The sequence below is a fragment of the Brachycentrus maculatus genome, unplaced genomic scaffold (assembly GCF_059751285.1).
Source record: "Brachycentrus maculatus isolate JH-2025_06_01 unplaced genomic scaffold, ASM5975128v1 h1tg000244l, whole genome shotgun sequence".
In the NCBI taxonomy this organism is placed as follows: Eukaryota; Metazoa; Arthropoda; class Insecta; order Trichoptera; family Brachycentridae; genus Brachycentrus; species Brachycentrus maculatus.
In genome coordinates this window covers 682,940-699,216 of record NW_028280995.1, presented here as the reverse complement: position 1 = coordinate 699,216, position 16,277 = coordinate 682,940, and the positions used below count along the sequence as shown (strand labels likewise).

At 31.1% G+C, this 16,277-nt stretch overlaps 1 protein-coding gene and 1 non-coding gene across 3 annotated transcripts in view; one reads left to right on the top strand and one right to left on the bottom strand.

The window, feature by feature from the left end:
* LOC148306280 (rho guanine nucleotide exchange factor 10-like protein) overlaps nucleotides 1–16,277 on the bottom strand; it is a 410,152-nt gene that overhangs the window by 341,018 nt on the left and 52,857 nt on the right. The window lies entirely within an intron of this gene.
* Nucleotides 3,936–4,063, top strand: LOC148306281 (U11 spliceosomal RNA). The gene has a single exon (XR_015838030.1). It is a non-coding gene; the product is annotated as a U11 spliceosomal RNA (small nuclear RNA).

The window sequence follows — 16,277 nt, the reverse complement described above, 5'->3', positions numbered from 1 at the left end:
TATTCATTAATACTCATTGCGTAAATAATAATTATAACTTCAACGTGTAGAAATGATAATAAATTGTAATGCTTGCGTGAAGTGAAAGTCTAAATAGTAATCATTGGAGATTTTAAATTAAAGCCCTTTCTTACATACTGTATTTACGTTCAAGTATTGCCCAATAAAGGGCCTAATAGTGTTTTTTCGTATTATTTTATTTCGACTGTGTTATTAGTCATTAGTTAAGCATTATAATTGGAATTATGTATCATACAACTCTCTGACTCCGAAGTGGTCAAGAGATTTTTACTAGAATATTTATTTCTGAATTAACGAAAGAAAACAGCATTAAATATTTAGTTTCATTAATTGATTCGGCAGTCCCTTTGTAATAAAATCTATCCATTTTTAATAAATGTTTTACTTAGTAAATAGTGATATTTACTAAGTAAAACGTTAATTAAAATATTTAGGTATACAAATTTAGGTAGACAAAAACTTGAAAAGGGATTTGCAAACTGAAAATACTGAGAAAAAAAACTTAATTAACTTACTTACATCTTTAAAACTAAAGTAACATCCCAAATACCTCTAATCTTCAAAACCAAATGTAACATCATGATTACAAAAGAATTAGTAAAAATTTACTACGCTTTGTCACTCGATTGTACAGTACGGGATTATACGTTCAGCTGGTACGAGTAATGCATTATTTAACAGTATTATTGTTACCGAAAAATAAATTATGAAAATTAAATATACTCATATATACCCGTCAATATAATTGGTGGGTGTGCATGAATGTTTGCGAAGACAGAGAAGTGTGGCGTTTTAATCTCTCTGACTACCCCCTGCGAGGAAGAGGCGTGATGGTTAGTTAGTTATGTAAAGTCAGAATATTTACTTTTCTCGCCTTTACAATCACCGATAAAACTACATTAACTTCATAATTTTTAGCGGTATATTTATTTTGCATGTTTTTTTTTTCGCTTCAGCACAAACGTCCTATTTTCCGATAATTTTGCATGCCTAGCGAGTAAAATGAAGAAGAAAAAGAAAGTAAGAGGAAATCGTAGTTGGGAATATATGCAGAGGACAAGTTACATATGATTAGTCCACTTGCAAACCACATTAAGTTAAAAGTTACGTTTTTTCAGTCAAAGGCGCCTATTTGTAGAAAATTGAAAATATTAACGTCCGTGTTTAACATAATCTGCCAAAACTCGTGAAGTTAGGAATAAAATGGAAAAGTAAAAAAAAATACTCTTGCAAAACTCGCTTTGTCGATCGACAGTTCACTTTAAAAAAACTCTACCTAATCTAATCCAGATTTAATCTTCTACCGATTGCCGCCATTAGTTAAAAAAAATGAAAACTTTAACATAACGTGGTTTGCAACTGGACTACTCATATTATGTATAAAAATATGTGGAGGTACTCAACAAAAGATACATTTCCAATACTGCACAAAAAATCCTTTAAATGCAAATCTGTTCTGTTTACTGTATTCTATCGAAATCCTAATTAAAGATGCAATAAAACGTGACCAAACCTGTATTAAACCAATATGAAATCATTAAATAGCACCAAACCGTAACAATTTTACAAACGAGAATTTCATTTATAATGGAAATGTAACGTTTTGGTGAGTACCTCCACATGTGATGCCACAAAACGTAATCAAACATTACACTGCTGATATAATCAGCAAAATACAGCTAACCTATCTTGTAAATCGACTTGTAATTTTTGCTTAACAAACAGTGATGATTGATTTCTTGAGATTGGCAAGGGTATAGGAGAGCCGCATACTGTTCTGTATGTACCATACACACGTACAACGTAATGAAAGGGTTGAGCCGGCGCCTTGGGCTGTCCAGGCATCGCAAGAGAGGAAACCAACAAACCAGATGATGTGGCGTGGCCAGCTGCTGACGAACCGTGAACACATGATGATAGATGGGTCGAGAATACTCCAGTTCAAGTTTTCGTATTGTACTACATATTACGGGGTCATCAGCTCACCGTCTTTGTGCATACCTACACATTATAATATTATATTACAATATATTATATACATCATATTATTTTTTGACATATCATCATAGATGAGGACGAATATGGAAGTCTGGGCATTTAAAGGGCTGACGACCGTCAAAGGCTGGTTTAAGAGATCACTTTACACACGTGTAACATTCACCAATTCTACCCATTATTGACAACCACACTACTCAAATTCTTGGGAGTTCTATATATATGAACCAATTTTGAGACATCAAAATTCAATCACTAGAACTTCACTAGAGACATCTATTGGTGAGATGAAAAGAAGCTTTTTATTGAGCAGAAACTCTTATATTAGTATGTGAGTATCCTGAATTATTATCACACACATGAGAAACGCCAGAAAACACCATTCATTTTTATTATTTTAGCTTATAATTTGACCAGATAATTTATTTACAACATTTTGAGTGTGCCCAAATACTTTTTCACAAAATCTGGATTATCTCCAATTACAGGAGTTATTTTCGAATAATATGAAAATAACTCCTGTAATTGGAGATAATCCAGATTTTGTGAACAAGTATTTGGACACACTCAAAATGTTATATTTATCGTTCATTTGGTGCAACAATGGCGTAATTACACTTTTAGAAATATTACAAGAGATGTCATTCAGACGTTGTAGCAACAGTAATGGCGCCATTTTACTCAATTCTACAATGACATTCGCGCCATCTCGCAGCATTTCACCACAAAATCAATTCTGTCATTGTTGCACAAAATGAGCGATATGTATTTTTGACATTTTAAAAGTAGAAGAAGGATATTTAAGTCTGGGTAAATACCCAAATACCTGTAAATACAGGGCTTGTGACCTATCACAGGCCTCATCAATTCTTACCATATCGACGACCAAACTACTATTTTTTTTGGAGCTCCTTACATATGTCATTGATCTCATGACACTACACATGTGAGTTCACTGGACCCATCTATGGTGGGATCCGGAAAGCTTTTCGTGAGTTCTGTTACTTCCAACACCGCTATCTGCTGAAAGTAACAGAACTTACGTAATGCCAAAATCGTTTTCGACGGCAGCGTGCTTCTTGACAACTGTCATTAAGCGTTTTTGATATTTCGATTGCATTGTTGTTTCATCGATTTTTTAAATTTTCATTGCCTCACAAGCATTATGAACATAGCATAGATTTCTTTTTTATTTCTTTTCCATTCAACCACACTGAGCCACAACTACACATGGCCGGAAACAGTTAGTGTTTAATAAGTTTATTTCTAAAATTATAACGACACATTTAATATCTTTATTTTTTTAATGTATATGTATAAGACCACTTATGAATTCATTAATTAAATTAGATTAAACACGACTAGTTTCGAGAACTACAGACAACTATCATAAACAGATGAAATCACAAATTTGTGATCATGTTATTCGGCATGTCATCAATGATTGCATGATTCATGACAGACAAAAAAAAAACTAAACAAGCATTGTAAAATCTGTCCTCGCAGTGAGGACACTTTTGTAAAATATGTGTACGCTGAAGTAAATAAATGATATAATTTTGGTATAAATGGATAAGAATGTTTATAAAGAGATGAAAAAGGAGCGCTGATAACAAGGTCTACGGAAAAAAAGACCGCAGTAAAAATATTATGGTGCAAATATTAGTATATTATTCAAAAATCATTAATTCACCCGTAATTTATCAAGCAAATAAAAATAAAGCAATATTGGATCAAATTAAAGAATATTTGAGTTATAATATAATTTAAGTATGTTTTTCCAGTTCACAATCAAGAATACATGTCGTATGAAAAATGTTTATTTTTCGTTTTGCCATCAGATGGCAGCACAAGCGTTCGCAAGTGGCGTACGGAGCGGCGTCCGCTGAGTATATAAGGCTGAGGCGCGCCTCGATTGATAAAAGGGTGCTCGTCGCTTTGATGGCGCGTGAGCCGAAAGGTTCGCGGGGTATGGTTATCAAGGCATACCCAGCACATAATTTTTTTCCACAAGGGCAGTTGGCTACCCAAAAGTACCGGCGCCCTTTCTTAGCGATTTGATTACGTCCGTGGCAGGTATGTGGACGTCTACATATGTACTTGTACGTGAGTGATGCGTCTTCATATTTTTCGCCAAGTGAACGCTATTTCACTATTGAACTGAACATGGAAGGCGGGAGTGATTTCATGCAAATTTAACTTACATACGTATTCATATATTTCGAGCGTGTCCAAATAATTGTTCACAAATATGGGTTTTCTCCATTTAAGAGTTAATTTTACATCTTTGGACATCTCAACATGGAAGAAAAGGAAATTTAAAAGAAAACGCTTGTTTTTCACCACTTGAGTTATATTTATTTTATTTTAACGACTATTTCGGGAGCTAAAGATGCTTCCATCTTCGGGTCTAAATATAAACAGAACCCAAAGATGGAAGCATCTGTAGCTTCCGAAACTAGTTAAAATTAAATAAATATAACTCAAGTGGAAAAAAAACACGTGTTTTCTGTTAAATTTCATCACGTGATCACACAAAGTGAAAGCCGAAACAATAAAACAATGAAGAAAAAAAATGGATTTTTTTAATTTAAGTTTTGCTTGGTACATGAACAGTGTTTGAAAATGACGCGGAATGCATCGAAACGCGTGTCGAAATACATTTTACGAAATAGTGGTATTTACCAAGAAAAAATTTAAATAATTAATAAAAATAAGGGAAACAGTAATTTTTAGATTTTTTTAATGATTCGACATCATATCGGCTGTCCAAACTCAAAACACAGCAAGGGACATTTTTTTGTAGTACTTTAAAAAAAATATATTATTAGATTAAAACCAATATTTTTAGCTTTTCCACTTTATTTTTATTTGACCAGCGACCGGGTTTCGTCGTTACCGACATCATCAGACTGGTTTTACCAGTCTGATGATGTGGGTAACGACGAAACCCGGTCGCTGGTCAAATAAAAATAAAGTGGAAAAGCTAAAAATATTGGTTTTAATCTAATAATATATTAAAAATGCAATTCCATCACGAAGTGTCAGTGGATAATACAATTTTTTTTTGCATTTTTGGACTAAGTAGATTCTACTTAGTCCAAAAATGCAAAAAAAAACGTACTACAAAAAAGATGTCCCTTACTGTGTTTTAAATTTGGACAGACGATATATATATGCACAATAAATAAAAATTGTGTCCGATACAAATGATTACTTATGTTTACACATATTTCACTTATACTTCATTCGTATGCTCTTCGCGACCCAGATTTATTGCATAGAATCTTTAATGGTCGCTGCAGGTCCAGTGCAAAAATTATATAACTGAAGATCATCGCCCAACAGACCGTAGACAGTACTGTTCACATTGTATCAGACATCCGACAAATTGTATAATATCGTTCCGCTCCGTGTCACGTGAATTAGTGGACGGTAGCCTTAACTTCCTAGTAAAAAAAGTGATGTCATTAACACCAAACTATTTATACTGTCTGTCTCCGCAGTGTAGAGGTTAGCGAGTTTGGATAACATGAAGAGGTTTATTTTATTTATTGTTTCGGCATTAACTTTGTGGTAAGACATGTTACAATGATTAAAGAAAACAATTGTTTTTTACCACTTGAGTTTTATTATTCAGTTATTATACAGACCTGAATGATGGAAGTTTAACTTCTGAAACATGTAGTCTATAATAAAACTCAAGTGGTAAAAAACAAGTGTTTTCTTTACATTGAAGAGGTTTATGATTCGATTACGGATTAGACCAAAATAAAATAAAAATAATAGTTTTCTCGTCTAGGATTGGTGATACTGATTTCCTTCAAAGGTCATAAATTATGTAAATTAATGGTTTATTTTACTTACTAACTAATCATCGCTTCCCCGTGGGGATAGGCAGAGAGAATAGAATGCCACACCACTCTGTATTGCAAACATTCTTTTCCCTCTTTCACATTAATGCATCTCCTCATACATACCAGCCGATTATTTTAACTCCTGATCCGGCACCTTTCAAGTATTTGATACACCTGGTCATGCCAAGTTTTCCTCGGTCTTCCTCTGCTTTTTTCTTCAACCACATTCGTCTCATAAATTTGTTTTACCGTTATGTCCATATTATTTTTTGACATCTCATCAAAGATGAAGAAGAATATGGAAGTCTGGACATTTACGGGGCTGACGACCGTCATAGGCTGGTTTAAGTGATCACTTTACACACGTGTGACATTCACACAATTGTACCTTTTTTAATTTTATCGAAAATACTTCAGTTATGAATGAAAAAATAAAAAAACGCAGTCCTTTGTTTTTTTACAACACAATGAATTATGATTCATATAAAGTTGTTTAAAAAATCGGTGTCCAAAAATTCTATTTTTGGTTATGTCAACTTTAATTACTGCCCGACTGTGAATGTTGACGCAACTAATCTCATACTGTTATCTCGTTCTTACTCGCACAAGTTGCCGCGATAAAGAAAGAGATGATAACATGCATATTATTTAGGATTTGTTTTGACTGGGTATAGTGCAGAATCGTGCGTCATCCTTAGGTTTAAAGCAGTGTTTCCCAACCTTAATTGTACCATGCCTCACTTTAACGAATATAAAATCTCCACGCCCCCTATCAATTTTTTATTTACCAAAAAATCTGAAGAAATTGAATTCCTTCAAACAAAAAATGCACACATGCAAAATATACTATTTTTATTTGATTTTCATAAATAAATAATATAATACTATGTAACATTGCAACTCCCTATATTGTATTAATATGCAAGTATTTCGGCTCAATACTGGCTATGCCTGAAGAGCTAAAATACATAGAATTAATTAAATGTTAATAATGTTTCTATGTACCTAAAATAAATAAAAAAAATTAAAAAAATTAAAAAAATTGTGCGATCCCTGGGTTTGGCTTGAAAACCCGAAATTCGAATAAGTAATCTTCTGAATACTGACGAACTTTTTTCACACTTGTACTAATCATTTTTAATTTTTGAATTTTTCTAGAAACTTTACATTAAATAAGTTTATAAACTTTACAAAATATAAACGAACGAATAAGTCAATCACACACATACGATTTACCCGACTATAACCTCATTTTTTTACGTTGGGCTAGTATTGCCATCTTTCACTGAAAATAATATGGATGAGTACAAATTAAACAAATATAAATGTGATACCATAATATTCTCCAAAAGTCATTGTTTTATAATAAAAAAAAATATATTTATATTATCCACTGACACTTCGTGATGGAATTGCATTTTTTATTTATTATTAGATTAAAACCAATATTTTTAGCTTTTCCACTTTTTTATTTGACCAGCGACCGGGTTTCGTCGTTACCGACATCATCAGACTGGTGATGTCATTCACCAGTCTGATGATGTCGGTAACGACGAAACCCGGTCGCTGGTCAAATAAAAAAGTGGAAAAGCTAAAAATATTGGTTTTAATCTAATAATAAATTTTAAAAAAATGTGTTGGGTTGCGGTCCCGTGGTTAGTGTCGCGGACTCTTAAGTCAGAGTTTCTCGGTTCGAATCCACTCTACCGCAATTTGAAACCTATTTAAACCTATGAACCGCTTGAGCTCACAGAAATAGTATGAAATTGAAATATTTGTGTAAATAATAAAAACACAAATATTGCTCTTTTTTATTTGAAAAAAGTAATTTACGACAACTATAGTATATAACGAATATCAACGATTTGCGAATTGCCCCTCGAGACATTCAAATTCCCCCCCGGTGGGGCATGGTACAAATAAGGTTGGGAGACACTGGTTTCAAGACAGATGTATTCCTTCCCACGGTTTATTTGCGATCGGTGACATTCACGGACGCGTCACATTACAATTAATCGGGTAAGATTGCCTTTTTAAAAATCTAAATAGGGTTAGACGACTATTGCATAACTCATTGCGTTAAAGCCAAATGTAAAAAAACGATAATAATTAATTAGATTATATAGTGGATACTTAAATTATTAATGATATATAAGTAATATATGGAAATATAATAAATTGTAAACGAAAATTGCAGGAATGTCAAAAAACGAGATAAATTTGAAAGTTTGTATCCTAAACATTTTAAAAAATACTTTAAAAGTGTTTTAACATAAAATTTTTAAAAACAAAAATTGAGCAAATTTGTATATCAAATACGTTTAAAGCATTTTTATGTACTGTTATTTTATTACTGTTGTTTTAATAAAAATCAAAAAAATATTTATAGTATAGAAAGGTATAAATTTAATCATTTTAACATGTCTTACCACAATGTAAATGCCGAAATAATAAATAAAATACAAAAGTAATGGATTTGTAAAAAAAATAATTTTGTCGTGTCCTTCGAAATGGTGATTAATGAAGATGTTTGTAAATCAATGTAATGTAATGAATAAACTGAAATTATTTGAAATAGGTCAAGTCAAATGTAATTGGGAATTTGTGTCAGACGTCTTGTAAATGATAAACGATTATAGTCAGTGTGGAATGTAATTCATTTTACTAGAATTCAAAACATTTAAATACAAAGAAATTATGCAACCGTTTAATTACATTTGTCAAGCCCTTTAGATTTAACCTAACCCGTTGAGTGCTACGTACTAAGTAATATATTTATTTTACAAAAAAGCATTATTTTCAAATATTTATATTGAAGTAAAAAGCTACATTACTTATTGCATCATAATGAAATATACGTTAAAAATATTTTCCAAATAATATGTTGCATCAGTGTACAAAGTGATCGCTAAAGCCAGTCAAATGCCAGGTCCTAAGCCCTGAGATGCTCCGACTTCCATATTCTTTTTTATATATATATATATATATATATATATATAAAGAAATGTTTTTAACAAAAAAAAACAAAAACCCACTAATTGATTTATAAACCTTGTATATAATAGCAAGGTAAATAATAATAAGGTAAATAACTCCCATATAAACAAAATATATATTTTACAAGTTGAGACACCTATAACATAGGTATCTCACCGGTAGGGTGAATAATACAGTGCCTGATATCTTCTCAATCTTCTTCTTCTTTTTTGTGTAGACCTTGTAGCTGTTTTTAAGAGGAATTAGCCTCTCGCAATATCGATTCCCAGCTGTCGATCCATCTCTTTGGTATTCAGCCCGGGAGTAGTCTACCTTGGGGTTGGCCGTACAGCGCAATAAGGGGGGAGTCTGGATGGTTCCATTATCCTCGCATACGCATACCATTATCTCCTTTGTTGCCTTCCCTACCCAACTAATGTGAAAGTGTCTATTATTATAAAGTATTTTTAAAACTAACCAACTTACCATCACGCCGCTTCGCCGCAGGGGTAGGCAGAGAGAATCGAACGCCACACCACTCTGTCTTTGCAAACATTCTTCGCCTCTTCTACATTCATGCATCTCCTCATACATACCCGACGATTATTACGACTCCTGACCCGGCCGCTTTCAAGTATTTGACATACCTGATTGTGCCAGGATTTAATCAGTCTTCCTCTGTAGTATTTTAATCTTGTAGTATTTCGATAAAATGGCGCATCGAACTGGTCTGACGAGGTTAACAGCATCTACGAATATATGGATCTGTATCGGTCCGGTTATTAAACGCTGAACATCGGTATTGCACAATCCAGCCAACGACAATAGCTTCCCGCCAAGATGTCACAATGGCGCCAGGTTTTTCTTCTCTTTCGCGGTCCAAATTCCGAGAACGGGCTCGATTTTACGGTCGTGAGTCACTACTCACCTCACTAACGAGTGTTGTGAAAGAAGACCCGTCAGGTGACTGAGACACTGCTATTGTAACGGTTTCATAGAGAAAAAGGACGCGGAAAACTAAATACTGGTCGACGCAAGCAAACATGTATTTTACGTACATACTTATAGGTCTTGTGCACACTTGCGCTTAATGTTTTATATGACTTCTTTAACATTTTGATTGTGTCCAAATACTTGTACACAAAATCTGGATTATCTTCAATTACAGGAGTTATTTTCATATTATTTTTTGACATCTCATAAAAGATGAAGAAGAATATGGAAGTCTGGGCCCCGTAAATGCCCAGACTTCTATATTCTTCTTCATCTTTGATGAGATGTCAAAAAAAATTAAAAAAAACTCCTGTAATTGAAGATAATCCAGATTTTGTGAACAAGTATTTGGACACACTCAAAATGTTGTAAATAAATTATCTGGTAAATTATAAGCTTACAGCTTATTTATATATAATATATATATATATATATATATATATATATATATATATATATATATATATATATATATATATATATATATATATATATATATATATATATATATATATATATATATATATATATATATATATATATATATATATATATATATATATATATATATATATATATATATATATATATATATATATATATATATATATATATATTTGTCTTCTTTTTGTCTATCCATTTTTATTGTTATTACATTGATATTTTTTAAAGGAATATCACGCAAAGCATCTACTTTTAGAGTATTGTCTGCAGGTAGGATAGTAAGGATGGGGTAAGGGTAATGTGAAAAATACATCACAAACACACAGATCAATTGAAAATAAATCCTTAATTCATGATATAAGTATAACATATTTTTTTCCTAAGATAATTCTTGACTTTTTAGTATTCATCTTGTCATTCCACTTTTTCTGGTTTAAAACTATTGCGATTTGCTAAATACCTTCGTGTACATTGTATTTTATTGTATACCCAGCAACATGATATGCCTATATGGAATTTCGGTTGATGTTGAAAATATGTAAATATAAATTAATGCATGTACCATGAGATGATGGGATTTGAAATATAAATAAAAATGTATAAATAAACAATAAAAAATAGGTTTGTATTATAATACGGAGTATATAGCAAACGCACAAATAAATTTGCAAATTTATGAATGACACATCGCTCACTCCTTTCAACAACGTCATAAATCAAAAAACTTGATTTTTCAGACCGTTTTTAAAGTTTAAAATATAATAAAATGTATTAAAAATAAATATTAAGCCACTTATTGAACTTTTTACTATGCAACAGATCTTTTCAGATAAAACCTGAATGTTTTTTATCTATTATATATATGTAGTATATTTAAAAAAATTGTATATATTACATTATGTTTTTCTCATTTACATAAGTATTAAAAAAAATAATTTAACAATACCTTTTTTCAAAATGCAAAAACAACACTTTCTGCCCTGTAGCGGGTAAATATTGAGTTAAAATATGGCGCTTTTGCTGGGATCTAGTACATTTTCACAACTCAAAATTGACTATTTTTGATATATGACGTTCTTGAAAGGAGTGAGCGACATATTACATGTAAGCCAAACCTTTCGTGACGCAGAAATAACCTATGAAATCATCGTAAACCTGTGCAATTGTTCTCGGGTCATCGGTGCCAATAGTACCAGTGTGTTTTCTGAATGCAATTTCATAGGCGTCAGCGAATAAAACCACAGTTTATGTGGAACGAGTGTGTGTACCAGAATACTAATAACACTCACTTAGTTACTATTATGAATGAATGCATCTGACTCAATAGTTTTAGAAACCTGTTTCATTGAGATAAGTGAATCATAATAACCTGGTAGAAATTTGGCAAGGATTTATGTTTTATTTTACAAAGTTCACTACTGGAGTACTTGACACTGGAACATCCTTTCACTGGGTGACCAAAAATAATGAAAAAAAAAATACCAGAATAGAAAATAGGACGTGGGATGTGATTTTCAAACATAAGGTCAGGATTTTATTATAAATAAGGACATTTTATGTTATGGCATGATTTACAAGAAAACAATGTTTTTTTCTGTAGATTCGACTATGCATATTGATATAAACATACAAGAAATGGGAAACCGAATTAAATAACATCTTTTACATCTCAACATAGATGAAGAAGATTATAGAAGTATTCCATATTTTTCTTTATGTGTGGTATGTTGAGATTTTAATATTAAACAAATGTATGTATGAATCGTTAAACCAGACACAGATTTTTTGGGTGTACTAAGTAGTATTTTATTGATAAAAAACACATAGAAATTAATATTGTTACAATTGATTCGCCTAGTTATGGCATCTTCAAAAGGAAACAATTGTCACATTATTTATTTTTATGTGTTTTTTAACTCCCGAATACATCTTAGTAGACTCGAAAAATCTGTGATTGAATTTACAATTCAAATATAAATTAAAATGTAGTTCTACAAATTAAACGCAAAATCAATAAATTAAACAAATGTTACCGAATGCAATTGATTCAGCATAATTATGAATGCATTTTTTTCTGCTTCTTTCTTCTTCATTAACCTTTTTTTCTTTATTTTTTCTTCATCTTTGTTGAGATGTCGAAATAAATACAATTTGATATGTCCTTAAAAATATAATCTCTGCCACTATATTAATGACGATAATCACCAAAAAATCATGTTTGGTTGTAGGGAATAAAATTTTGAGTATTTCATGAAAATTCTGTTGAGATGTCGAAATGAATACAATTTTAAATCTCCTTAAAAATTAAATCCCTGACACTATATTAATGACGATGATCAGTAAAAAAAACATGTTTGGTTGTAGGGAAAAAAATGTTGAGTTTTTCATTAAAATTCTGTAAACGCACTGTTATTTTACTGGTGTTATTTTTAGTAAACCAGTTAAACAAAACAAGAAAAAAACCATTGCGAATTTCACAGAACAAGTATGCAGTTATACCAGTATATGTACTATCTCAACATGAGTTTTTCAAAATTCCAATGCAGAAACTTTTCTTGTAGCAATGAGGAACTTGTATATTTTTATCATTTTTAATTTTTTTATTCTGTTCATTACATACATGCTTGTATTTTTATTTATTTTGATTTTCGGTGAATCCATTTTTAAAATGTCAAAATCTTTAACTAGGCGTGGAGAGACAATAAAATCAGTGGCTTTTTATTTATTGAAAAAATACTAACGACATCGTAATGATGCAAATTATTCTTATACCTACTGTAAATATTCAATTAAGATACGAACGATATTTTTATAAAATTACCGTACAACAAAATTATATGGTAAAAATGAATAATTTTCAAAATAAAAACGAAAGTGGTTTTGGTAGCATGTTATGAAACTTGGTTTAGGTTAATTTAATTTTACGTTTGAAATTTCGGATTTCATTGTGTATCATTTACAAGTAAAGACTTAATGGAAAATATTTATCCTTGTTATAATCCTTGAATATAATCCTTGTTATCATAATGTACTTTTTTAATGTAGTTTAATACTATTATATACTTGAACTGAACTTCTTTAAAAGTTCAACATTTATAGTAACGTCTATGTATTTTTGGAAAGATTATGAATGAAAACGATAATTTCAAGATGTGATAACATATAAAATAAATAAAAAGGCATATTAAAACAAATGTATTAATTAAGTCATTGTTTCGAAGGTACAGATTATATCAATGTGATTTAATTACAGGTTTGATCATCGGCCAGTTTTGATGAGTTAAAAAATGTCATTTTAAATACGTTTATGGTATGACAATGCACAGAGCTTTATAACTGCTTGTAATGACACGAATTTGTGATTCAGTACGGCAAATTTTGTTAATCAGTAAGTATTCATTTATCTTTCTTTTGGAATCAAATAACGACTTAGTTTTTTGTTGTTGTAGTGTTTACCTCATATCGATCACTCCTTTCAAGAACGTCATAAATAAAAAATCGTACATTTTCAGATGTGCATGTTTTTGGAATGCCCAGAAAATGTACTTTATCCCAGCAAAAGCGGCATGTTTTTAACTTAATATTTACCCGCTATGGGGCAGAAAGTGTTGTTTTCGCATTTTGAAGAAAAGGTATTGTTTAATATATTTTTTAAAATATACCTACTAAATATTTTTCAAATGGAGAAAAAACCTTCAGGTTTTACCTAAAAAGATTTGTTGCGCAGTAAAAGTTCAATAAGTGGCTTGATATTTATATTTAATACATTTTATCATATTGTGAAACTTTAAAAACGATATCCTGAAAAATCAAGTTATTTTATATATGACGTTGTTGAAAGGAGTGAGCGATATGTAAAAGGGTCTATTTAGTTAATATTACTTGAAATTAGCACTATTTCAATTTTAAAAATATATGTGTACATAACTAATAGTGTTCCGGGTTTTAATACAATTACAATTTAAGATATAATTCACTTCAGCAAAAAAAATATGTAAAAAAATTATTATTTCGGATGATCGAAAATTTGTAAAATAACGATCCGGATAATCGAAGTTCTACTGTACTTCTATGCCCTAGAAGCGTTTTAGTATTTCATATAATCGTAAATAATCGTAAATAAGATGTCAGGTGTAATGTCGTCTTATATGGATATAAATTGAAACAGCAACAACAATGATGATTATTTTAAAAACGACTAGTTTCGAAAACTACATATGTTTTACAATTTACAAAAATTAACGAGCAAGAAATTATTCAGGTATATGAACAGGTGGGTGGAGATATATTTTTTATTTTATTAATTTTACTCAATAAGTAGTATAATACAAGTTTTTAATTTTTAAAATAATCAACACGTCATTCCACAAAATGAATGCCATAATCAAAAATAATATAACAATGATGATACTTCTAACTGTGAAGAAGCCCTATTATTTACTAACTGTGATTAGCCTGTATAAATGCAAATATTGAAAGTATGTAGATGACACAACTTATTGGCGCCATCATTTTCTATGGAAAGTGCGTAGATAGGTGATTGGCAGAACTCCCGAAGAGATAATAATTCAGAATTGGCATTCAGGCCTATACTAATCGGCATTCCATAGTATTTATAAGGAATTTTCTATATCTTAACAGTAAAAACTCGATTAACTATGGAGTTGAAAGCCGATTTCGCCAAGCGAGCCATTAGTGAATGCCCGGTCAATATAACGATCCGTCCATCACCTAAGAATCAACAATATAACGATACTGCTGCTATATGGAACTGATTACGTTTATTCTTAGCTACCAAAAAAGGATTCCTTGCCTTAAAAGGAAGATTCGCTTTATACATAACAGATAATTAACTATGTTGTTCACTATAAGCAAGGGTGGCCAAGCCGCGGCCCGCGGTCTTGTATGAAGAATATATTTTTAAACCAGTGAAACATTTGTGATACACGGTTTGATACATCAACAAAATTTATGCCCTCAAGTATTATCTATGAGCCAAGTCATGCATGTTGTTATAAAAACAGATAACATTATCCGTTCGCACGCTCTTCAGTATCGTCAATTTATTTATTTTATTTTGTTTGTTCGGGAATTGTACTGCTTTACATTTAAAAAAAGTATTTAAAAAAGATTCATTAACAATAATAAACATTACATTACATTAATTTTGTCCGCCTCCGTAGTGTAATGGTCAGCATGCTCGGCTACCGTTCTGGAGGTCCCGGTTTCGATTCCCAGGGGGGTTTAATAAATATAAGTGATTTTTTCACTCTAATATTTATTCAATATTACACTAGACTGGTACCTGAAGTGGAGGGCTGATCACCTTTCTTTCATGTGTAAACGATCGAGATAACACTGAGTTTATATGAAGCAGTGCCCTATGCACCATTGGGGTGCGGTAAGGGATTTATTATTTATTATTATTACATTGATATAAATAAAGCCAATTAAACAATTCAACATTTATGTTATAATAACTATTAAAACATTAAGAGACAAAAAAGGAATTTAAGGCAATCTCAAAAAATCTCGAAAACCACTTAAGATATGCAACTTCAAGTATTAAAATATATTTAGAAAAATTAAGTAAGCGAAAAGAAACTCAATTGTCACACAAAGTGGTCATTGATAAATTGGTTTTATTTAAAATGAAAACGTTAATATTCTATGATTTATGACTCCTAATTAATCATTTTGATTTTTTGAAAATTTTCACATTGTTATAATTTTTTGGTTGGTTCAATGTGTGTTTTCTTCTCACATCTGGTAGAAGTAATGTTTTTTTCTTCACAATTACCCTGATTAAACTTTCTGATTACATCTGCATTTAAAATATTTATAATAATTACAAAAATCAATAAGTATGAAATTTAATTTAATACATTTTAATGTCTGTATGCGGCCCTTGGAAAATTTTTAGGTCATCGATGCGGCCCGGGTGCTGTTTGGGTTGGCCAGGCCTGACTATAAGCATTGCGTAGTATTATA